Here is a 25259-nt window from a genome sequence, read left to right as displayed (position 1 = left end):
AGAGTGAACGAGCAAGGGTCTCAGTGAGAAGTGTCACTAAAAGCCTTGCTCTGTCCTGCTGTGACACCAGGAGAGGAATCACAGTCAGGTTGCTGCTTTATGTCCTGTTCATTTGACTTGTAATTGAAGTAAAAAGTTGTAAAATGTATTTTTCTGAAGCCAAATTTTGTTGGGCAGCAAGGCAAGTTGAGAAATATGGCAATAAATTTCTCTGCCACTCTGGCTGCAGCACTGAGAGGCACCCACACCTACAGCATTAGTAGTGCCATATGTTGTCCTTAACTTGTTCTTCTCCCTTTGGAAAATCCAGCACAGCACCATCCTTCCCTGTCTCTTCCCTTCTGCCCTTCAAGTGAAAGGACAGTGAAGTTCCAGGCTTAAAGGTTGTGAGCAGAAAATCTGAGGCAGGAGAGCAGATATCCACAAATTTGCCTCAGTGGGAAAGTGGAGAATAATTGTGGGTTCTGATTTTCCAGGGAGCCTCTGTGGGGAACTAATAGTCTAGACTTGTCCTTTTTGAGGCCTAATTATGTCTCTCTGTCAAGCTATAAAAACAACAGTCTGTGGCATCACAAGGGAAAATGAAAGCTATTGGCCTGTGTTCTGCATTTAATAGGATGTCAAATCTAAAGCACAGTCTGACTGGTTTTTGACTGGGGTTAGAAAAGAAAATGCAACTAATTAGGCTGTTTCTGAATCTCCCTCTCTGTCTAATGGCTGTGGACTTGCAAATTGTAACATCCTGGGAGTCCCAAACTCTCTGATCAGTGCTGCTGTCTGGAGGGGAGGGGTCTTTCCCACTGCTGGGACTCAGGCTCCATTTGAACAGCGTCACTGTTAGTGGGGACAGTTCCCTGGGAAATGCCTGCTGCCATCACACCTCTCTGTGCTCCTTGGGAAGTGACACACACGGCAGATGAACCAGGTTTTTACAGCTTGCATTGGTGATTATTTTCTGAAGTCTTTGAGGATGAAGGAGCATTTGGAAAGTACCTTGGGTACAAAATGCAGCCTTTATTCTTTGGGTATCATGGTCCCTGAACCGAAGCAACACACAGTGGTCCCTAACATGCATAAAGAGGTATGGAACTTAAAATTCACCCCAAAATACCCCAGACATCTAACGTGTGTGCTAAAGCAGTTGGTCTCAACCTTTTTCTGCCCTTTCATGTCCTGTTTCCCACCCTTACCCAAGTTCTGACCATGAATTCAGTTCCCAGACTCTTAGATCTGCTTCCTCCCTGTTTGCAGTCCATCCTAAGCAAGCACCAGAGGACAATGAGCTCTAGAAAAGCTGAGACAACAGGAGGTGATGGCCTATATTTAAATGACTAATGCATTAATAATTATACCTTGGAGTCTTCTGTGTCAGGGAGTGTTAGATGATGTCCTAGTGCCTATCTTTATCTTTTGGAAGTTAGTTTGAGGGGTTCCTTTTCATGTTGCAACAATTTCTTGGAGAGAACTGCAGCAGTTACAAGTTCCTTTTACTTTTCCCTTGTCAGCTGCCCTCATTCTGAACCACAGCAACGCTCAGCTGGTTCCTCATGTTTTACAGACGAACTGAAATAAAAGTGGAATTTGTCCCACTGTGAGAGAAAGGAAAGGAAGAGGGGAAAAAAACCAAAAAACTGTCTACAAGATTTTTATGCAAGTCCCACATCCTTAGTTTTGCCATCTTTTTGACACAGAAATCTGATTATCTTCTGCTCAGACATTCTGGGGTGCCTTTCTGGTTTTCATTCTTCTTTTCTGACTTTGGGTTAGTCAGGAAACCACCAACTTTGCCTCACAGTCACAACTGAATACTGTAATTCAAATTCAAAGGACATCAGTGGGCAGCAAAATCATGTGGCCTCAAAATGGTGATATTTTGATGTCATTTCTGCAAAGTCCTGCAGAGGGATTTGAGTCAGGAAAGCTCAGTCAATGAGTCCATAAGAAAATGAAAGGTCTTTCCAGGAGTCAGCCTGAAAAAAATAGAAAAGGTGGAAAAGATTGTAAAAGGAGAAAGACTTGCATAATCCAAAAGAACATAGGAAGCAGAGAGAAATGAGAACACCTGGATCTCCTTGCTGGCTGCCAAAATTCAGTGTGACATCTCCTCCACAAATAATGGTTCCTGCAGTCACAGATGACCCGTGCTGTAAAGTGGGTCTTTCCCAGGCTGGAGCTGGAAAAGAGACTCAAAGCAGGTTGGGACCAGTACCGGGAGCAGAAAAACCTTGTCTAGGCAGATCATTCTTCTCCAGCTTTGTATAAAGATGCCTAACTTTGATGGACCAACAGATGACATAGACCAATATCCACTGTGGCAATGGCAAGGAAAGAAAAAGGACTTTGCCATGACTTGGAAATGTCTTTATCCTTGTGTCTGTCCTCTCTTCCCCACTGTAGAACCAATCCCACTAAAAATCAAGGTGCCAAAACAAAGCTACCCAGATAAGGCCTCCAGCTGAATTTTCAGGAAACCCTTTGAAAGTGATCTTAACCTAAACACCCATTTAAGTCTTACTGAGTCTTAGTTGAGGTGGATTTATATATTGTGCTTAAATAATTTCCCACTCGTGAGCTGTAGCCCCCAGCTGGGTGAGGATCACCCCCTCTCAGCATGAGTAATGGGTGAGTTAGGCAGCACAGGGAGAATAAAACGAGAAATTACTGCTTCTGAGAGGGTGATCAGTTTGTTTTCTGTCCCCCACCGACTCTGTCCTTCTGCAGATATTCACCAGGGTTTTTCCAAAAAGCACCTAAAGCTTCCTGGCTGCCCCATGTTCAGCACAGCTTGTCAGGAGCTGCTGAAATGGCACATCCGAGCACCAAGGCAAAGATCGTGTAGAAATTTTGACCTTGACCGAGGCAGTGAGAAATTACAGCTAAAATAGAGGCTGCTTGCAAAGGGAAGGGGGAATTAATAACCACACAGCTCCCCAAATTTAGCATTAAAAGTTATAAAACTGGAATTCTGGAGTTGGGAGGATTTGGGGTTTTCCCCTCTCTGTTTTCATCTGTGTGGCTTGAAGGGGTCGGAAGGGACATGCTGCTCAAATAAAGGATCACTTTTGCCTTTTAGTCCATGACATAAAAATGACATAAAATTTACCCCTGCGAGTTGCCATGTAAATGAATCTAAATCAAATAATGCACAGGGAGCAACAAAGCAACCCAGCCCGCTCTTCTCTGCAATATGGGCATTTAATTTGTGCATAGAAATCCCAGGAACTGCAAAAAGCCAGGGCTGTTTCGCGTGCACATCCCCACAAAAGCCTCCCTACCTCAACAAATGATTTATTATTTTTTTGGGGGGGAAGGGGGGGGCAGTGTGCAGGGAAGGAAAAAAGGTCGTCAAATCCGTGTTCGACGATGGCACAGATTCCTTGGCTACCAAATGCAAAGGCCGAGCAGAACAAAGAGATTTGCATTCTAAGTGATGCAAAGCAGCCGGCAGTGTTTTAATGTGGTGTTTGCTCTGTGATGTCTTCATCAGGCGCTCAAAGACAGCGGCTCTGGCAGCCGCGGGTCCCCGCGAGCCTGTCAAACTCCGTTTCCATGGTTTTCCTTCAGGCAGCACCATCGGCAGACAGCACGGAAACGGACCCCTGCAACCTGTTCTGAACAGTGTCTCTGATGTAGGGCCCCAGAGCGGGCATCAAACTAGCAACAAGCAGCAAGAAAATAACAATTTTGCTTTTCGCAGGTGTCAGAGCAGCAAACAAAAGGCTGTTTATAAAAGATGCAACATCCCCTTTTTGTCAGCGTTGGCAGTTTAAAGTCAGCCGGGCAGCGGTCGAGTTGCGGAGGAGGTTTTGGAGGGGGTGTGCTGTGAGAGACAGAATTCAAATTGTTTCCTCTTTAATCCTTTAGCCTCACTAAATAGGGCCTTCTCATCAGCAAACTAATAGCTATTAACGGCTTTCAATTATTCCATTTGAATCAATGAGAGCTATTTTCTTGAGACAATTATATTCTTTTGTAGACAAAGGATCAGCCTTATTCTTCCCTCACCTTGAAAAGCACCCTTTCATTTAAATGAAAAGTTCAGAATATTTCAATATGAAGCTGTATTTGAGCAGTGATGCTGCAAATTCAGGAGATGAGAAAGATGAATCCGTGGTCTTTTGCCGCTGTGACTGCCTGTGTGCAGTGATGACATGGAAGCCTGTGCTAAAAGAGCAGAGGTCAGCAGAGCAGACAACCAGCCCCAGCTGGACCGGTGAATTCGTAAGTACTGGTCAGGGTACTGCACCTCCTGGTGCCTCAGTTTCACCATGTGTGAAATTTGAATAATGATTTATTTCTTCTCTTGTGAAAGACATGGAGTATTTGCCGAAACATGACATAAAGCTCATGGTTACCCCTGTGGTTTTCATGACACTAGTGACTGGAGCCAGTGCAAATCCCTCAAGGGACAGTTTTCCATTAAAGAAAACCGATGGATCAGATGCTGTCCAAGTTACAAGAGAAGCTGCTTTTCCCTACCAATTAGCTGATTTTATCACAGCTGCCTGGGGAGGTTCTGGGAGCCACTGGTCTCCTTGGCTCCTGCTTCCTTTGCTGTGCATCTGCCAAGCCAGTGAGAAGCCAGAAGTTGGGAGCACTGGGTCCCAAGCTGCCTCTTTATTTCCTGAAGAGGAAAAGCTGAAGTGGACAGTTGGTGTTGCAAGACTTATGGCTTTAGTGCAGGTCAGCGGGGTGCTTACAACAATACGGCACACTCATCAGGGATTGCCACATCAGGGCTTTTCCCTTCCACATCCCTACATGGGAAGTCAGCAAGCTGTAAGGATGGTGGTCCAGGATTCCAGGCTCTTCTGGGGCTTTGAGATTCCTAGCTGCTCTTTGGTTTTCTAAAAAGAAGCCACAATGTCGTATTCCAGATCCTGATTTCATGGTTCCCACTGCCTTGGAGACGTGCTTTTGTTTTCTTTAATGGAAAAGGTCAGTGTGGTTTTGCCCCAGATTAGTGTGGAAGCCAATGGAAAAAATAGCCAAGTCTCATGCAGAACAGAGATGCATTTTTCTGTAGATCTTTCTGCCTAAAGCACTCTTGTTCATGGTTTGACTGAAATTATCCCAAGTACGTTCAGCAAATGCTGTTTCTGTCCTCACAAAACTCACCTCCTACACTTCTAGATTCACAGGCTGATTCAATACTCAAACTATAATTATGTGGCCCATTATTTATTGCACAGCATTTGCATGTGGAGCAGGCTGAAGTCACTTGGTGTGTTTGGAGGTGCTGATAGTGCCAGGGAGCAGATACAGGAGACCCAGCTCTGCATCTGAAATCCTACCCTGACCCTGGGATTAAATAAAGTCACAAGATCTGTAGAGAAAATTAACTTAAGATTGAGAAGGTTTCCAACAGCCTATGACATACTGGTTATTGTAATAATTATAATTTTTTAAGACTTTAATTGATCTGTTAAATAAAGGCAAGGCCTTTAATAAATTAATAACATTATTATTTACACCACTGATCAGCACCAGAACAAGGCCAGGTACATCCATACTGATGGTATAGGCAAAGTATTAACAGATCCTGGCATTGCATATGAGCTTTCTGTGGGCCAGGAATAGTTAAAATTCCTTTTCCTCTGATAGAAACAACACATTTGTTCTCAATGTATTACTGTACAGTGCTGAATCTGCTCTGACTTTCTCAAGAGCTCAGTGTAGAGCAGAGTGAGTGTTCAGTGAAATGAGCAGTGGCTGGCATGAAGGGACAGGGTGAAGCTGCCACAGACTCTTGCAGGGATTTCTTTTGATCAGAGGGACTGCTCGTGACTTTTGTTCGGCGTCTCATGGCAAAAAAAATCCTCTGGTGGAAAAAAAAATGTGTCTGTGTCACAGCAGAGTCAGGAGCTGGCAGTCACAGTGCCTAGTCTATTTTTTTTAATGAATAGTTGTGTTTGCAGGGTATTGCATGATCACACAAAGTGCGGCCTTGTATTGTTTTGCAGTTTTGAAAATATCTGTAAGTGGTGTGGATTAGAGAAAACAAGAGGCAAAGCAGAGCTGACTTCATTCAAGAATGGTTTGGAGCCATCCTCCTGTGTAGCAGGGGAAAGGGGATGTGTCTAGGGAATTACTGGAGAGAACTCGGAACAGTTGCTTTAAAACTGAAGGTTTTGGGAAAGAAAGTCATCTTCTCTGCAGAGTTCAGTTCCACTGTTATTTATGATGGGACTGAGCCGGAGGGAGGGAGGCTGCTCAGGGGGTGCTCACCTTGTATTCTCTCCATCACTCTGTGAACAGGAGCATGAAGTCAGGAGATTTACAGGAGATGTATTTACTTTGGAATAAGAATACTTTTTTTCTGGTTTGGAATAAACGTCTCCAGAATTGGACTTGTCACCTTGTGCAGACAAGATTTGAGGGCTGCACTGATCTGTATGGATAACCAGGAAGTTTCTGTTTGAGCACAGAAGTGTGGGAGGGGAGAGCCTTACCGGGGAAGGCACTGCTTGCCCCAGCAGAGTAAAACTACAGGGGGAAAAAACTATTGCTATTCTGGAATGAGATTATGCACAATTGCCCCAGGAGCTGGGCAGGGAGAAGCACATTAACTTCTTGAGTGCTGGGAACCAGGTAGCATCCTTGAGCCCCATCACCAAATTATTCATTATTCTGTAGGATCACCCTCTTATGGAGGTATTCCCAGTCTCTTATGTTGATTTAGCACCATCGCCATCACTATTATTTTATTTTCTATTTTTGATTTTCAGGCTATTAGAGAAAAGAGTTTTTTTATGGGAGAGAAACAGTCTGCAATCTTACTCTGCCAGTAAGTAGGGATTTATGATACAAGAAGTCTTTCTAGTCTGTCAGATTAGTATTATTCTTTGGAATCACGGTTAGGAAAGGTGAAAAATAAAATCAGAAAGGACAAAGAAATTAGCACAGCACAGTGTGTGTGAGGTACCCTGAGCAGAGAAAACACACTGAATGACACACTCAGGGTGAAAAAGAAGTGGGAAAAAGTAATTTTATCTCAGCACTTCCTTTGGCTGACTTCTCAGTCACCAGCATATTAATGGCTCTTCCCCTAGCAACTACAGAGCTTCCAACATGCAACTATTCTTTGGTCATAATGACAAAAAATGGAGTTTGCCAGAACAGAGCTACCCCATTCTGGGCTGCTGACAACAGTCCCAGACTGGCCATATGCTCTGCTGCACTCACAAGTGGTAAAGCAACATTTTCGCTCCTGCTGATGCTGGTGGTGTCCCTGTGGTTGTTATTGTTTCCATCCAGACCCTCAGCTCTTCCCTGGAGCTGCTGCCTGTTCTGTTTGAGGCTGTACCGACAGCAATGTCACAGCTCCTGAGCGCCGAGGAGAGCGAACAGATGTAGCTCTTGTCACACCCCTGCAAGCCGGTGGCACGGCCTGTCTCACTTTATTCCTTGCAGTAGCTTGTGTGGGATGGCTGTGGGGCAGCTTGGAGTGAAAGGGACATGGATGCTTCCCACAGGGCAGGTCTGACTAAAGGTGGGTGACAGGCCTGTGTCCAACAGGGGGGAACAGGACCTTCCACCTGTGGGGCTGAGAGTAGTCACTTTTCAGGTGGGTTGTGTGTAATCGATGAGATGGGGAGTGGAGAGTGAGGTGGGAGAGGACCAGTGGGTCCTTTGGCACATGCAATCCTCAGTTCCTACCCAGCAGGAATTCAGGGCTCTGAAGGATTTGGAAGAGGTCAAGGAAAATGTTCCCTCTCTCAGTGAGAGCCATGGGATTTGGATTTTCTCTGCATGTGTGTGTTAGCTGAGAGCCCCAACACTGCCTCTGAAGGCTGTGCTTTCTTCACACTATGGTTCATGACCAGCTTAAACCCTAGCTGCGTTTTAAGGGGTGATCCCTTTTCCTCCTCCATCTTTGAGCTAGACCCGCCCCCCATCTTCCTCAATTCCAGCCAAAATCTGATCATGGAACAGGCCATGTGCCTGAGGAATTGCTGCTCCTCCACAGGGAGAGCAGAGAGGTTTCGATGGCCTCAGAATTGCTGGAACTGCACCCTTGACTGGCATTATCACCACTAACTCTGCATTAAGCATCCTGATGTTTTAGTCCCCTGGGGATATCTACTAACCTGGGAGTTCCTGATGCAGTGGACAAGCTCAGGTGAGCAGCAAAGCTGGGGGTGTATCAAACCACTAATTTCTACCTTTAGCCATTAGCAGCAGAGGGAGAAAGTCATTGTCCTGATTCCTTTCCAAGGAAGACAAGAGTGGACAAAATACTAGGTTCTTTCCACTATTAAATCTATTGTCTTCCCAACCCTACTCTTATCACAATTTGCTGTGCTTTCAGAGGAAGATATTCAGTGCTACATGCTGTCTTTAGGGTAAGGATTTTTGTGTTTATCTGCACGCTCACTGCCAAGGCAGATAAGAGATTTTATTCTCTACATTATCACTATTTTTCTTCTTCCTAGGAGCCAGACTGATTTTAGAAAGAGGGGTAAATATTTGAGCTCGTCCTTTTATACTTATTTATACCCACTAAAATAATAATCTTTAAGAGGCTTTTTCAGCTTTTTGGGCTTAAACCTCCCTTTTTGCTGATCTCTGTTCATTATTCTGTGCTAGACTCTTCCCTCCCCTGATTGCATGTTATCACCTTCAATAGAACAGCTGTGTCATTGCTAAAGGGTGTTAATCTTCCCCTACCTAACACCTTATTGACAGCCAGAGACACGGAGGCCCCCAGTCTTTCCTGACTTGGGTGACTTCTCAAAGCAATTTTTCTTTGTAGCTTCTTTTATTTTGTACCAATCCCACCACAGTCTAACCAAAAGAGACATAGCCACAGCCCAGCACAGCCCCTCCTTGGCTTGGAATGTCCTGCCTGTATCAGTTCTAGTGATTATAACCAGGAGAATATTCCCTAACAATGTCAAGGGACAATGAGCCCCAGCTAATCAATAAGCACAATACCTGCGGCACATGGGAGCCCAGAATAGAAGCTGCTCCGGCAGGTGGGACAGCTGGCTTGAATTTTTATGTCGTGGTTGTGAAAGGCACCACAGCTTTCAGCGAGACAAGAGCAGCGCTGACAGTGACAGATCCCCTGTTACATTGTGCCACCAAACAGAGCGAGACACTTCAGCAGATACAGCTCCGTTTTTCTGATAGTTTTGTAATGGGTTGGAATTAGCCTAGAATTTTATTTTATTTTTTTCTGAATTCCCTCTGCCTGCCAGTGTTCTGGACTGCCCTGCAGTTTCCGAGGTCACCTTGACTTTTTGGAGAGCTGGAGTGCTGCCCTGACCCTAGAGAGATCCAGGGCAAATTTGTGTGCTGAGGTGATTGCCTTAAAACAGATTTCCCTTAAAACAGCCAGCACAGCAGTGGGTACTCTAGTTGGGATATCTGCCATCCCATGAATGCTGGGTCCAAGGGGATCTTTTCCAAACACAGCCTGCTGTGCAGTGTAGGAAGGACAGGAAACACCCTTCTTTTGGTCTTTACACTCCTGACTCTATTGAATAAATGAAGATATTCAGATTTAGCCTGCCTGTGTTCAAACGCAGCCTTGAAGTGCTGAAGCTGGGAAGAAATTGCCATTTCCTCTAAAGTTAATGCAAAGAGATCAAAACCACTGAGCTCACTGGTGTCACTTCATAAAGGTCTTCCCATGGGTGACACAAGAGACCTCAAGCAAGGTTCCAAATAGGAGACATGAAACAGGCAATCACTATAGGAATGCTGTGGCCACCAGAAGAAGGACCTGAGCAGCCCCCTGCTGATCTAACTTCAATTTCCCACCAAGCCTGAGCATTTCTGACAGCAGACAGCATTTACCAGTGGATTGCTGAGCACATCGAGGTGGATACAGTTCTCTTGTTGTTTGGATTGGGAGGTAAGTCCAGAAAAAGGAGACAAATGGTGTCATAAAACAAATGTAGCATTTATTTTATACTGCAATTTTTTCATCATACCTCTCCAGTATTAAAAAGGCAGCTGGGTGCAGGGGTTTGAGTACAGAGCTGAGAACAAGGAGTTGAAGGGGCTTTTGCAGGACTTGAACTGATGACCAAATTTTAATCTCAGTGTAACTGGAGTTATATAATTGAATATGATCATTACATTTATTAGACTGATCAAAACTGGGGCGTACCAACAGGACGTTGTGCCCAGAACAGCTGTACCTACCAGCCCACGTACAAACACTCACCTGATGCTGTCCTGTCCTGACTGAAGATACATCTGCTGACTATCAACTGACCCTCACAAATAGTGTATCCCCTTTCAGATACACCTTCTGTGGAGCTGCAGTTCCAAATAATCTGCTGCACCTCCGAAGCCATCCGCAGATTTCTTTCAGGCATGAACTTGACCAGTGACATCCTCAGGTTGCCTTGGCCACCTGAAGTCACTGAAAGGCCATCATAGAGTGCCAGTAATGAAAGAAGCACAGAACCCCAGGGAAAATACGAACATCAGGTTATTTGGCCATCAGCTGATTCTTTATCAGTAAGTGATGTAGCAGAAAGCAAAGTTGTATTAACATGTGCTGAGAGGCTGCTGCAGCATGGAGCGGCACCACTCGTGGGATAATAACCCGGGATGGTGCTGTGGAGCCCACAGCAAAGCAGAACATGCCAGACAACAATTGCTTTTTCTTTTTCTTTCGTTTTTCCTTTCACTACACACGAATAACTTGCTCAGCTCTACAGCCTTAGCTGCCTGCCACCCCGAGAGCCCTGGGGAGCTGACCTGTCTGGCCAGCACGTCCGCAGCACCGGGGCTTTGGTCAGGCCATCGCTCGCTGGCCGGGTGTGCCTGCCCTGCCATGGTTTGATACGGCCAGAAATTACAAACCATTCTTTTTCCCATCTCATGAGAAGGAAACCCATCAAAAACTGGCTGAATATTTGATCTTCACGTAAAATGAAAGACAAATGCACTCAGCCTAGAAATAGGTTTGCTTCGGGATGTCGGCTTTGTTCGCTCTGACCAAACTCTGTGCCCAGAGCTCCCAGCCAGGCAGCCGAGAGAACTCTGAATGTTATTTAAAGAATTGGTAAGGTCACGGTGGCCTGAGCCTCTCCGGGCTGAATTAATCTCCTTGGCACAGCAGTCCGTGCTGAGCGCTTGTGCTCGCAGGTCCATTCGTGTAGAGCAATGCCATCCAGTGGCTGCTCCGATCCATCACAAAGCCAACGGCTCCTTCCCGAGGCACATTCCATCAGCTGAAATGCTTCTGCTCTTGTTCCCGGCTCAGGCATTTCACATTAAAAGGCTGAGACAGTGGCCAGTGTGATTGCTTCCAGCTTCTTCGGCTTTCTGCATGTAAAACCCAGGTAGGTTTTAAGTAGCACCCACTTGAAAATGTTCGATAGACATGCAGGCGGAAGTAATGTTTTATGGATGTAGTCCCAAGCACACAAATTTGTCATCAGGCCCAGGTTTTGGTGTGGGGAGTGGTTATATGGAGTCATGTGGAAAATTACGCTGATTTTTGAGACAAAAATACCATCAATGAATGAAACTTTCTCTGTTCAAAGGCCAAGAGGCACTGAGTCCCTCAGTGGGACATTTTTCCTTGAGGAAAATGCCCAAGGGGAAGGATGACTGAGGGCTGGGCAGAACCTTTCTCCATCAATGTCACACTTCACAGAGCCCCACTATTGCCAGCTACCCAAGGGATGGACATTTTATTTGGGGGGGAGGGGTAAAGAGATTTAAACCTGCTCAGCTACATTCCCCCTCTTGCCATCTCCCAGAGACCCACCGTCACACAGCAGCACAGCCCATCATGCCCTAGTGACTGGATAAAGATGTCAGTGCCTGTTGCACTGCCCAAGTCGGCTGTAATTGCATGGTTTGGATGATGGATCACCCCAAGCACTGTGACTTGTGGGACATGGAGCATCCCTGGAGCTTTCCAGTGCAGGGGGTCCCAGCCTCCATTTCTCTTGGACCCTTGGCTGTTGCCAGTGATGCTCCAGCTGGGGCTGTGCCTGCCGCTGCTGCTGCTGCGGCTGCTGTGTTTCAGTGCTCCTGCTCCATGGAACAAATTCCAATCAGGCGCAACAAAGCCCACCGGGTGCTGCTGACAACAGGTGTCTCATTAAACATCTCTCAACCTTACAGGCATTCGCATTGACAAGAACCAAACTCACACTCAATCACAGCTTAATCACAGCCAAACTCTATTAACAAGTCATACTAATTACCAACTTCTAACAATTTCTCAGGTTCAGAGGCAAAATATCCTTTCTTTATAGATGAAAACAGATTTGTGATACTCCAGTTCTGGCCATAATTAGGTCCTTTTAAACAAAACAAAACTAAAATAAAAACCTAGATGGGTCCCTTTGTGATAGCGGTCCTGGAAGTACAGTTGTACAATGAGATGTTTTGTTTGTTTTAATTTTGTATCTGCTGTGTTGCCCACAAGGGTCCAATTAGCTTGTTACAGATGCTTGTATCACTTTTATCCACTTCTTCTTTTTTTTTTTTTTTTTTCCGTTTTTTTTTTTTTTTTTTTTTTTTTTTTTAAAGAGGGGTAACTTGTAGCACAGATTGCTGGCCTGCAGGCATCCAGAGATCAACAACCAGCTTTCTGTGATACCAAGCCCCCTGTGAAACAGGCAGCCCTTACCCACAGCATTCATAATGCAGAGGGTAAAACAAATAGAGGGGAGGGAGGAGCTTGTGCTGGATTTTGGATTATCGTGGAATAATCTCGTGTGTTCAGAAATGGCCTGAAGGTGGCAATTCTGCCATGGCTAAGAATAACTCTGACAAACTTTGGTTGCTACACCTTGGAAATTGAAATGCAGGCTTTATTTTTAGTCACCGTGTAGCACAACAGAAAACTCGGAAGAGGTGGCTTTGAATTGCACATGTCACTATTTACTCCTGTCCCCTGGCATGCTCAGCACATGTGTAATTCCATGCTAACCTGGACACTTTCCTCCATTGTGTGGCTGTATTGAGTGCCCAAGCACTTGAGAACTCACTGGTATAATCGATACACTTACAAAAGGGAACATATAAAAAACGGGAAGAATCTGACTTGAACTGACACTGTGGGAATCACAGTGAGGGCTAATGCCTTGTCCTTAACTTGTGCTGGAGAGGAAAAAACCACACACCAGACTGAGTTAAGGACTAACATCAGATTTCTCAGCATTTTCCAAGTAGTGTGGTTCAAGGCAGAAAGCCTCCTCTGAATACCTGTGGTGCAAAATCCAGGAGCTGCTTGTTTATCTGTTGTTTGGTTTAGTTGCTGTTGGCTTTTCTTTTCCTTAATTTTGAAAGGAAATTAGCATCTCTCCTGGAAGAATCTAATTGAGGCAACCTAGCAGAGACTCACCAACTTGAGGCTGAGCATCAGCAATTATTGGTACTTCTGGCACAGGCAGCTTTGTCCTTTCAGCAAGGTGTGGCAGGATGAACACCAGATACCAGAAACTCTTGGGAGAAGCCTGCATTGTCTGGGCTGGGTTGATGCGATGTGGAATCTCAGCTTGTCTTGCTGTGAGGCTCTGTGGACCTGCAGGCACCCAAAAGCAGCTGCAGGGGGGAGCAGGGTGGCACCCAGCTATGGAGGAGAGGGAGCAAACCCACCCACCTTCCCTCCCCACAGGCTCCATCCTTGGCTTGTCCACGCTGTCAGAAATCAGCTGTGACCGTGGTGTGGTGAAGTGTCACAACGGTTGAATGGCCACGCAGGACAGGGCAAACCGGTCCAAAAAGTATTATTACCTGGCAAAACCAGAAGGTTTAAGGCTTGGTGCTGAAAGCTTTGTCTTACAAGAGTACAATCTTCTGACACTGCCATCCTCCTCTATCCTGATGCTGGCCAGGTGCACTGAAGTGATGACCTGCCAGAGGGTGGAGCACAGGAGGCCACGGATCAGCACATTGTGCAAAGCATAACACACAGCGGAGCCTTTTCTGCATGTCTCAAGCCACTGAAGGTGAGTTTCTGAGGTTATGGAACAAAAAAGTAGAGGGTTTTTTTTGTGAAAGTGCTTGTTTTCCAAGTAACATCCACTCCTGGTTGAGTAGCAGGAAGGTAAAGACAAAGATCTTTGTTGAGAGCCATAGTAAGGCAAGATGGGAGATGAAATATACATCTGCAGTGGAATAACCATGAGAGCATTCATGCAGTGTTTCTTCGGGGAAAATGGGAGATTTTATCTAGCCATAGTCTTGTTTCTCTCCATAAGAGGCTGTTTCAGAGCAGAGCAGAGCACCCTTTTCCCTGACTTTTGTTAGATGAAATTTGGAAGAAAAGATTAGCAGGCGCTGATATGGGTTCCAGGAGTTCATCCTGGATCCCAGTTCCTCCAGCATGTCTGATCAATAATGACTCTTCCAAGTTCTACCTAGTCTTTATCTGGCATAGGAATTCCTTTCTTCATGGATTTTTATTATTCCTGGAATTAAAAAACAAAACAAAATAAAACAACACCAAGAAAACAACCCCAAATCCCCCAAAATACATAAATTAAAACAATTGAAACAACTATTTTGCAGAGCCATCACTCTGATCAGAAACTGAAATCCTGCTTTGTGCTCCTTCAGTGTGGAAATCTGTCAGGTAAATAGAAATCACCTCGTAAAAGCCCTTAAACAGCTCTGGTTTATATTTTAATTGAGGAACAGAACATTTTAAGCACTTTTATTGGGTGGCGCCTGCTGAATGACAGATGTCTGCGGCGGAGTAATGCTGAGCACACTTTCATAAAACAGAGAATTCCTTGCTTAAAACATTTACAATTAAAGGCTTGATTGAATAACAATGAATTCTGTGCACGGAGCTCATTTCTGCACTTGTTTGTGCACCTGAAGCAGGCTGTGATCATTCTGTAGGTTGGATACGAGGTGCCAGTTGCTTTGTTCAGTGACCAAACAGTGCTCACGGGCACAGCTGGAAATGTGCCTTTGATTTTCCACCAGGATAGAGATAAGGTGCGCTGTGCTGCTGTGCTGCCAGACTTGCTAACACCCTTGTTTCAGCTGCTTTTTTTTTTTTTTTTTTTTTTTTTCCTAAGCTACAGGTTAGTAAGTCTCCCAATTTGCCAAGAGCCAGGGATTTTAAAATGAACACTAATCCTTTGCAGCTGAGAAAGTCTTAACTAGCTTCTGCTTTACTTTTCCATCTAGCTCCTGTGACCCCTATTACTGTAATACCCAAGAACATCACCTCTGGTTGTGCACTGAGCCTCGCAGTATCTGATGAAAGTTAGACTTGCATTAATATTATTTTCCTCTGTTATATAGGGAGAACTGAGGCACAGCCAGGTCAAGTGACTCGCCCAAAGGTGCTCTTTGAAAAGGGGTCCTAGTGCTGTACACACGTGCCCAGTCTTTGGCTGGGATTTCAAATTTAGTCTTTTGATTGCAGAAATGGCTTCAAGCAAGCTCCAAACACCCAACAGCAAACCAGATGACACGGCACAAACCACAACCTTTTGCTCAAGGCAGCTGAGAGACTGAAGTGAGAAAGGATTTGGAGTTTCATCCCTGCTGAACTGAGAAAGATCAGTGTGTGAACTGACATCACTGCGGATCTGGGAAGGCACGGAAAATCCTAACGGCGAGAACCTGAACTTCGGAAAAAACAGCCTTACTTTTCTCCAAAGAAAAGATGAATCCACAGAGTAGATCTTGCCACAGCAGAAGGAACATGTGTCATGGGAACAGCAGAGGCAAAATGTGTCACGGGAAAATCTTGACGGATTCAGCCCAGGACGCGAATATGCAAATTGAGACCAAATTAAATGCAATTGAGCAAGATAACACATATCCCAGCAATGAAGAAAACTCACAGCACACTTGCAAAAAAGATGGAGTTTAAATCCAAGGGGGGTTCTGAGGATGTCTAAGCAGTCCCCAGTGATTAAATTTTAGCAGGAATATGAAAGTTTCCCCAAAAAAGAGTCAGAAAAGTGTTGCAGGAATCAAACAAGGACTAACTGAAGTGCAAGGGCCCATGACAGAACTCAGGGGATGAGGTGTAACCTGCCCCCCAACATAGCAACAAACCACAGGTACTAAATAATAATATCATTTTTCTGCTATTAAGAAGTTATCCCGTAGCTCACTTCTGGGGTACTGTCTGTTTTTTATCTCCCTGGCCTGCTCTGATGAAAGGGGGATTTTCAAGAGTTGCTGGTTCCCATCTCCAAAGTAGCTCAATTTCAGTTCCAGGGGAAACGAAACTCTCAACTAGCCTCATTTGTAAAATCTTTGAAGATGTGGGAATGTCCTCTGGCTGTAAGGAGAGGGAATGTGATTCAAAGCCTGGTACAGATGTATAAAGGGGTTCAATATTTAATTAAACATAATCTTCCTTGTGGCATGAGTGACTGAGCTCTTTTAGGAATAAAAATCCTTGGGTTTTATTAAACTATTCTCCAATATGTGACAACACAAAACCTTTTGCTGGGCCTTGCTGGCCCAGCACCTGCCTTCCCTGTAGCAGCACTTGCTGCCCTGCTGCTGCCAAGAGAACATTTTGGGAGCTAATAACTTTCTACTTTTACATGAAAAATCCATCTCTCTACGGTGTCAGATCGCTCTGACACGTCTCCCTGGCGCCTGGAAACTATGGATGCAGTCCCCACATCACTGGGGTGAGGAACCCCCAGTGCTGCTCTACACCGCAGCCTGCCCTGCTCTGCCCTTAGAACCAAACACACATTTTTCAGCTTAAAAAAACACTATAGAAGGGAGAAAAAAAAAAATCATGTTTTTGGGTAGTTATTCTCTACAGAGAAGAGGTGCCCTGATCCTGCACCCACGGCTGAGCTCAGCATGAGCAAAAGAGTTATGCTGGAAGCGTGTGCTGATAGAGGCTCTGAGGATCTGGCTTTGCAAAGGGTCAAGACAATCTCAGTTAGGGCACAACTCTGTTAGTTTTGTTCTGGTTTTCTTCTTCTTTTTTTTTTTTTTTTTAATATAAAAGGAAAAGGACAGCATTAGCTCTTTTCTTTCCTGGAAGTGATACTCTGCTCTGTGTGAGAAATGAGAGCAAGTCAGTTTAAAGGGAAAGAGTGCATTGCATCAGGCACAAGCCTAAATAATACCAAGGTCTACAGCTGCCTGGCTCAATTTTGTTTCTACATACTTAAAATTACTTCTAAAAGCACAGAGTTGTATTTCACCAACTTCTGCCGTCCATTGTTAACCATTCATAGCTGCCACCCACTCAACAATAAGAATGAAAAGAAATAATCTTTTTAGTAGAGAAAACGTAATTACTAAGCAGGGTCTATACTGCTCCGAAAAGCTACCGGGGTTTTCTAATGATAAATCCAGTCCCCACAAGCCCCTGATTCAGTGGGATGTGCTCTTTCAGCCTTGTGGGTGGGCTAGGAGGTATCCTTTGCATCCTGACACAATGGCCTTGGCTGGAGCATTCGCATTCCTGGGAAGTGCCCCGCTGAGAACGATGAGAGTTTTCAAGAAGAGGCAGCCGGGGCTGGAGACAAAGCACAGCGGTGCCGAAGTGAATCTTCCCAGGGATGCTGGGATGTGAAGCACTCCTGGGTTTCTTCGACAACGACAACACGAGTCCTTGTGCTGTATTCCCCAGGCTTTCTCCCAGACGTCTACCAGCTACACCCTTCCTCCCCGCCTGCAATTAGCACTTGCAGTGTTGCAAAGGGAGATGAGATTCGCTCTCGCTGTCCTCCTTCAGAACTCGCTCACACCTTCCCCACTGGGTGGGAACATGTGCTGCGGGTTAGGAAATATTCTCATAGTGGAATTACATTTGCAGCAATCCTACCCCCTGCCTACTGTTTGCTTCTGACTATCAGACTCTGCTGCTCATCGTGGCAAAGGAGCACGTGAACACCAGAGCTCAGACACAGCACTTGGTTCAGCAAAGCCTCAAATCTCCGTGACTCGCTTCATTTTCCCCGGAACTGCTTATGCACAAATTGGGCCCAGTTTGTTTCATCCAGGGTAACTGGAGCTGGGTAAGTGCCTGCAATTTTGGAAGAGTGGGGTGAGGAGAGAAGTGGGAGTGTGTGACCGTTGACCTTAATTAGAGGAGATAAAAATGTCGAAACATGATTCCTAAGAAAACCAAGGAAGGCCTCTATTGTCGAGTGTTTCCACATGGATGCCACTGAGAAGAGGTCAAGTGCTTTCTATATACTTTAAGTAAACAGCAGATTGTGAGTTCACAGTCTGGGCTGGATTTGAGCAGCCTCTGTGTTCTGCAAGATCATAATTGAGTCCTATGTACTTAAGATTTGATATCCACTGACATTATTACTTGACAGTGCCAGGAAATACAGCAGTGATTAAGAGTTATAAAGTTTGCAAGTAAAACTGCCCCGTGTCACAGATGGCTCACCCTGTGCTAGAATTATCTCAGGCTCCTGCTCTGAAGGAGCAGCAAGAAGGGACTTCTGTAAAAAAGAGTCTGTGCTGTTGGCTTTCTGTGATAGAGACATGCCTCCTCACATCATCATTGTCACATAAAAAATGCACAAAACCTGCAAAATTAAATCTGCTAAGTGAGCAGTGGGTTATATGTCAGGAACAGAGTGCTCTGAATCAGGCAGTTTATTTACATGCTACTGGGAAGCACATCAAGCCAAGTTAAAATGTTATGCATAAAATTCTTCTGTTCATCTTTGCAGCTATCCAGACTGAAGGTTAAGAAGACTGAATGTGGTGGGTTTGTCCCAAAATTATCTCTATTTCCTTACCTGGAGGTGGGATGACACCGGAATCAGAAATGACAGCTGTATTTCATATCTGCTTGTTCAGCTTTACCACTACTGCCAGCAGTTTTGGTGTTACCAGATGGAAGCAGCTTTCATCTCAGGTGCTCAGCATCTTCCATACCTTGAAGAATCCTTGCCCATATTAAAGGTCTTGTTTACAGACAGGGAAACTTAGTCAAAAAGCATTGATCCAAGTCCCCAGAAATCAGTGGCAGACCATCCAAAGCCCCAGCAGACCTAATAACTTCTCCAGCTATTACAAGCAGGAAGAAAGGGCAGGAGTGCTCTAAGGGGCATAATTGAAAACAGATGAATCACTGGAAATGTTTCTGTCCCTTCAGTGGGCTTCACATGATGATTTCCAATAGTCAGGACCCAAATTATTGGGGGTGCACTGCTGGGAGGAGGGAACGAGGCATGTAACTTGGGAAGCTCAGTCCTGGAGAGTCCTTTTGGAAGTGAAGCTGTAAAGCTTTATATACACCTGAAGCAAAAAGTCTTTTTTTTCCCCTGTCTGCATCTGCCTGTGAAAAGGAAAAAGAAAAGGCAGCCCATTTGTGGATGTTTTCTTGCTGCAACTCTGAATCGGAAATATCTGTCCTTGATTAAAGTGGGAAATGCAATTGCACAAGTCATTAATTATTACTGATAAAACTGAAGTAGTGATGGAGCCAAATAAAAATCTCCTGCCACTACAACGGGATTCTGGAAAAAAAGACAGAACTGGGTGCCTGCAGCCTATTTGCATTTCCTTTTCTTTTATTTTCTTTTTTTTTTTTGGGAAGTACATGCCTGTATTGCTGGGTCTCCAAGCCCTGTGTGTCCTCAGAGCACATGATGTCTACAGGTACAGATCCAGAGACCTGAACTTTCATCCACACAGACGGGGAAAAAGCAGCAGCTCATGGTGCCTGCCACACGTGACCAGTCCCAATTATGGCTCCTTCCACATGACATCAGTATGCAGTGGAGGATCTCACTTTTTTTTTTTTCGCCAGAGGCAAATGAATACATTATCCAGCAGCGAGGCGTGGGGCAGGCGGATGCGTAACTCTGGGGTGATTTGGATTCCACGCTCGCGTGGGGGTGTGAGCCAACCTCAGAAGTCATTTTCACTGATGCTGACACATAAGGCTTCCCCTCAGAGACCTGTCTATCAAACTGCAACATGCTATGCAGAAAAATTAGATTACTCATGCTACAATAAAGAAGGAGAAGATGACAATGATGAAAAAAATAAAAAAGAAAGGACTTCAAAATATAACAGCTATTTATTAAATGAGTAAAAATCCTGAGAAAGGCAAAGTAGCCTAGAGACTTTTTAAAATAAATTTTTTAAAATTTGTTTTACCTCTTGCAGCCCATTTCAAGGAGAGCTAGTTGGAAAGACCCTATTAATTCAGATGGTGCCTCTGGAAAAACCACCACTTTATCATGATTGTCACATCACTGTACTTGTGAAATATCATCTTAAATAGTCATTATGATTTTGCTGCTGGTTTTGCTGCAGTCAGCAGTAGGATTTCCTTTGGCTTTGGTAAAAGCAGGATCAGGCCCCCTTGCTCTCTCTCTCTCTCTCTGTCTCTGAATTGCAAATGGGTTGTTCACGTGTCACCTCAGTAACCAGGCAAAGTTCACTGTGCTCAGTTCAAAGCAGCAAGATGAAGCTCAGGGCATTTCCTTCACAGTATTTGCCGAGTTCCTCAGGTCTACAAACGTGTTAAAGTGGTTTAATACGAAATCTGTAAAACAAACATTATGCAGCTATGTTTGAACCCTTGTCCAATAAAATCCATTTCTTTCAGAAAAAAAAAATACAAAGTAGTAAAACATACTTAGTAAAGAAAAGAAAAGGCTATGTGAAGCTTAGTAAAATCCTATAAATCAGGATGCTGGGCAGCTTCAGGAAGGGTGATTTAAAATAAATTTGCAGAAGAACACACAAACAGAGACAGACACACAGTCTATAGCTGGAAATGGATCTGGACCAGTGCCGAGGTCAGAACATCCCAGACAGCACTGCAGGACTGGTTTTACAATATCAGATAATGGAAAGGTTTGGCCAAATGCTGATTTTTCTTCTCTAGTAATAACAAACCTGTGCTGGGGAATCTGCAGTATTTTCTTCTTGAGTTATTGCTATTTGGGAAAGATAATTGAGAGTTTTAACTCCACTTGCCCTGAATTACGTTATGGCCGCACTTCCTGCAGCTGCAAATTCTATTTTACCTATTGTTACTCTATTTTAAGGAGCCAGTTTTTGTGCGTTGGTTTGACTTGTGGAGTAACTCCATTCACGGGGTTTACTTTCTTGTCTTCAAGTTCTCTTCCAAATATTTCTTCCCAGAGATGAGTTTTGGTTCCCATCCAAGCCCAAAGAAGAGAACCACAGGCTCTCCTGTGGCCCTGCCTCTTGCATGGCTTCACTGGAGCTCATGGCCTGGGGACCACAGCAAAGAAGAGATGCAGGGTTGCCTTTTCCTGCTCCTTTTCTGACAGTGTGAACTGATCAGGAGATCAAGCTCATTCCACCCTTCAGTCTGCTGAGGAGTTTTTTGGGGCTTTGGCTTCTTGATACAGAACGGCGATTTCGACGTGACCACACAGAGGGGAAGCACGTGGAATTACAGGCCTCTTTAAAATTGTCAGGAGCAAATATGATCAGATCTGGTTCTTGATCTCATTACTGTCTAAAAGATTTGGCTGGCATTTTTAAATGCCATGATTTATGTTCTTCACCTTAACACAGCCCTCGGTGGTGTAAACTGAGTAACTCTATTATTCTCCTGGGCAACTCTACAGAATCCGATTGGAGAATTTTTGCAATGCTGTGTCTATAAGAAAATATTAACATGGATTAAGACAAGTTGATAGATTTTAAGCCAGGCTATTCAATGAGAACCAGTGAGAATAAATCAAATAACTTTGCCTAACTACAGAAAGTATTTGTAAAGCCCTGTAAGGTTTCCATTTCCTAAAGCCACCTGCCATCTCAAATGCCCCTAATCAGTCACAGATGCTGGATACCAACCTGCTAACCCTACGGCTTTGAGAAAAAAATATTGCACTTTGTAAACTCATTCTTGGGTATTTCCTTAATTTTTCTTAAACTAAACTTTCATCCCTTATTTTCCACTTAAATGTAATGAGTTAAATCAACTCTGACATTTTGTCCTGCTTACCCTTACAGTTCTGTTTAGCTGCTTTGCTATCTACTTCTTGAAAAAGCTTGAGGACCTCAGGTTTGGGGATTTTTAAAATTTCTCAAAAAATCATTATAGTATTTTTTTCACTCCACATCTCATGATCACCCTCCTGGTGTTGAGAAATCCTACTTAATGCAAAGTTATGACTGTTTCTCTAATCCACTGCCAATGGAAAAATGTATGTTTTTCTGTTCTTATGGTTATCCCCATGATGAAGATGTACCAAACACTGAGCTTTTCTGAAGTACTGTGGAAACATCTTTTAACCTGAAAAACAATTATAAAAAAACCTCTTTAAAACACATGACCAAAGAAGTCTACTCCTGAAGAAATAAGAGACATTTTAGAGGCTACGTACAGCACCCAATGAAATCAAAGTAAAGAATTTCATAGATTAGGGGAGGTACCAAAACAGGCCCTGGTGCCAAGCACCATTAGAGGCCATTCAGCTGTGCTGGGGGATGGATGTCTTGGCTCTGGAAGGAGCCATTATTCCACTTTAGCTTGTGAGGACAGGCTGGGAGTGGGAGTTGTAATGGAGGTAGGAAGCAGGCTGGATTTTATTAGTCTTCCATCATCTTTAAGAGACCCCTAAGCAGATCAGGTTTCAGCCTCTCCCTCCACTCCTGTGTCAGTCGTTGGTTCTGTTTTTGCTGGAGGATAAGTTTCATTATATTAATAAGCAGCACAAGTGGTTCCAATTGTGGAAGAACCACTCTGAGCTGTCAGAAATGATCAGAGGAGAAGTTTCAGCCTTTCCATGATCACAGCCTCTTCTTCTGGTGCCTCAACTCAGCACTTTCCCAGTGCACTTCACATTTTGAGCAGCCATGACAACAATAAAAGGTACCTCTACATTTCGGCTCGGGGAGGTTGTTTTGAGGAATTTTATTCCCTGATCATGGTAGTACATCAGCTCTCAGAAACCAGATGCTAATGGGAATAATTGGGCTAACATCCAATCTACTGGCTGGGAGACTAGATCTAGACATGCACTTAAATGAAACTATACATCTTCAGTCTCTTACTGCAGTCAAATTCCAAACACAAATATCTTTAATCATACCACTAAGCCTGTAACTTTGCATTTCTTATTACTCATGATGAGATAGTGAGAAAAACTCAGAGCAAAACACTCCAAAAGCTGGGACAGTTGGATCCCTATGTGAGAGTGATCCATTAATGCTCACCAACAGTAACACTCAGAATCTGTCTTCCTCACATCATCCACTTGAAGGAAAGGGTTTTAGGTAGACAAAGTAATTAAGAATCTTTACAAGGGTGGAAATATTACTAGATTAATTGTGCAGATAAAAAAAAAAAGAAGCATAGAAAGTTTTAAATACATCTGTGTTCAACAAGCAAGGCAGTAAAGAGAAGGGTCTGAGGCACAATGCTGTGCTCCAACCACTGGCAGAAAGCAGGAAGACAGGAACCCATGGAAAAAGAACTCATCAATCCTCATGCTGTGCCCACTGAAGCTGCTGGCATTTGTGCAGGAATACATTTCCACTAGTACCCAACCCCCAGGATGCAGGACTGGGGTTTGCATTCAGGGATTTACCACCCAAGGACTGAGAACTGCACTTCCTCCCGAGAGGTTCCCACAGCGCCCTGAGAGGAACTGAGCCAAGTTTAGTTTTCAAATTAGACTCACCCAGGACTAGTCACTGAAATCTCATCTGTGTTATGGAACAGAAAAAAAAAAAAAAAAAGAGGGGAGAAGTGTAAAAGGAAATCTTTGTAGCCAGGACTACCTGCCTCTCCCGCAGTAGGAGACGCAGGAATACTGTTTCATGTCATGGAGATGTAGTTAAAATGCAGACGGCATATCCTTGTTCTCAGAATCTGAGAGGTGTGGTTTGTGCATGTGGACAAGCCATCGTGCCTCCCTTTGATCTATCACTTGATGTAGAGGAAGGCTTTTATGTGTTAGTGCCATATAATGGATAATTTAATCTGAAGCCATTATGAAAAGTATTACATTTTGGGTACATATGCTTCAATTATTCTTGAAAGTACACAGGAATATTTTATGACATGCACACAGATTTCAAGTAAAAAAAAAAAAAAAGGAAATAAACCCAGAATTTTTGTTTACCATCCAAACAAATTTGTTCTTCTGAGGCAAGTCTGCATGCATTTAAAAAAAAAAATCTGCCATTTTATGATTTTTTTAAGGTAGGTTGTAAACAATATGCTTGAGTGTAATATTGAAAGTGACAGAAACACCATTCATTAAGATTACCAGTGGTCAAAGAATGAGAATGGTTTGGGTTGGAAAGAACCTTAAAGATCATGTATTTCCAACGCCCTGCCATGGCAGGGACACCTTCCACTATCCCAGGCTGCTCCAAGCCCTGTCCAACCTTGCACACTTCCAGGGATGGGGCAGCTTCTCTGGGCACCCTGTGCCAGGTCCTCACCACCCTCACAGGGGAGAATTTCTCGCTAATATCCAATCTAAGCCTGTCTCTGGCTGAAATCTCTAATCCTATCCCCCTTTTACAAACGGAGTGGGCCAGAGGAAGGCCTGACAGAGTTACCCATGAATCCATGGACTGCTGGTATGACATGAGACACTGTGACAGCGGGCAGGGCTGGAGTATCCCCTTTTCTCACATAAACATTTTAAGAATGATTTTTGAGAGTGGAGGGTCTCTCTGTTTATTTTCTTTTCCAGACATGCTTGCAATGACAGATCCTGGAGGTGGCCACAGCTGGACACCAGTCAGAGGTGAATGCTGACAGCAGTGTCACTGATGGCCTCCTGCAGGTGCCTTTGCGCCCGTTTCCCTATTTCTACATCAAGCATCCTCAAATAAGATATCTGTTTTTCAATCAGGAAAATTATCTTAGCTTGTAATTGTATTCCTTTCTGTTTTCTTCTACTGAATAAAATGATGGCTGTGGCCCTGACACATCAGCAGTGCCCAGGCTGAGCTGACCCAACCTGTCCCCAGCCCCTCTGCCGAACTTACCTCGGATGAAAGGCGTGGAATGACAGACACAGAGTGGAATGACAGGCACAGAGTGCCAGGGCTGGCAAAGAGGCTGCTTCTGCAGGCATCTTGCTGGTTGTTTTAAGGTCTTCTGCCTCTAAGTGGCACCACGCTGGGTGATTGAACGCTTGCTAGAATCTGTTCTACCTTTTATTGTAATGATTTCTTATAGAGCTCTGACTTTCCAAACTCTGAACTTTCAAGAGTACTGCCTGGATGTCAGAGCCCTTTCTTCAGAAAGACCAGAGCCTTCTGGAGTGATGGGCCCAGTACTACAAAATCCCTTTGGAAAGCCACAGCTCTTAACCCTTCACTGGGAAAGACTGAACTTGAGATTTTTGAGA

At 44.3% G+C, this 25259-nt stretch overlaps 1 long non-coding RNA gene across 1 annotated transcript; it reads left to right on the top strand.

Annotated features, from left to right (window-relative positions):
- The first annotated feature begins 13847 nt into the window (after positions 1–13847).
- LOC136297005 (uncharacterized) lies at positions 13848–16404 on the top strand. The gene is made up of 3 exons (XR_010723061.1): positions 13848–13934; positions 14497–14560; positions 15368–16404. It is a non-coding gene; the product is annotated as an uncharacterized lncRNA (long non-coding RNA).
- Positions 16405–25259: the final 8855 nt, after the last annotated feature.

The sequence above is a fragment of the Chamaea fasciata genome, unplaced genomic scaffold (genome assembly GCF_029207755.1).
Source record: "Chamaea fasciata isolate MVZ Bird 193981 ecotype frontalis unplaced genomic scaffold, bChaFas1.0.hap1 SCAF_14, whole genome shotgun sequence".
In the NCBI taxonomy this organism is placed as follows: Eukaryota; Metazoa; Chordata; class Aves; order Passeriformes; family Sylviidae; genus Chamaea; species Chamaea fasciata.
The sequence above is the reverse complement of the archived record's forward strand: the minus strand, read 5'-3'. Positions and strand labels throughout refer to the sequence as shown.